Genomic DNA, 772 nt, shown 5'->3' with positions numbered 1-772 from the left:
CCCGTCCCCCTCACCCTCACTCCCCGTGACCCTCACCCTCACTCCCCGTCCCCCTCACCCTCACTCCCCGTGACCCTCACCCTCACTCCCCGTCCCCCTCACCCTCACTCCCCGTCCCCCTCACCCTCACTCCCCGTCACCCTCAATCTCACTCCCTGTCACCCTCACCCTCACTCCCCGTCCCTCTTACCCTCACCCTCACTCCCTATCACCCTCACCCTCACTCCATGTCACTCTCACTCCCTATCACCCTCACCCTCACTCCCCCTCACCCTCACTCCCTGTCACCCTCACCCTCACTCCCTATCACCCTCACCCTCACTCCCTATTACCCTCACCCTCACTCCCTGTCACTCTCACTCCCCGTCACACTCACCCTCACTCCCCGTCCCACTCACTCCCCGTCACCCTCACTCCCCGTCACCCTCACTCCCCGTCACCCTCACTCCCCGTCACCCTCACCCTCACTCCCTATCACCCTCACCCCCCGTCACCCTCACTCCCCGTCACCCTCACCCTCACTCCCTATCACCCTCACCCCCCGTCACCCTCACCCCCCGTCACCCCTCACTCCCCGTCACCCTCACTCCCCGTCACCCTCACTCCCCGTCACCCTCACTCCCCGTCCCCCTCACCCTCATTCCCTATCACCCTCACCCTCACTCCCTGTCACTCTCACTCCCCGTCACACCCACCCTCACTCCCCATCCCCCTCACCCCCGTCCCCCTCCCCCTCACCTCACTCCCCGTCACCCTCACTCCCCGTCACCCT

Source organism: Chiloscyllium punctatum, chromosome 47 (genome assembly GCF_047496795.1).
Source record: "Chiloscyllium punctatum isolate Juve2018m chromosome 47, sChiPun1.3, whole genome shotgun sequence".
In the NCBI taxonomy this organism is placed as follows: domain Eukaryota; kingdom Metazoa; phylum Chordata; class Chondrichthyes; order Orectolobiformes; family Hemiscylliidae; genus Chiloscyllium; species Chiloscyllium punctatum.
The sequence above is the reverse complement of the archived record's forward strand: the minus strand, read 5'-3'. Positions refer to the sequence as shown.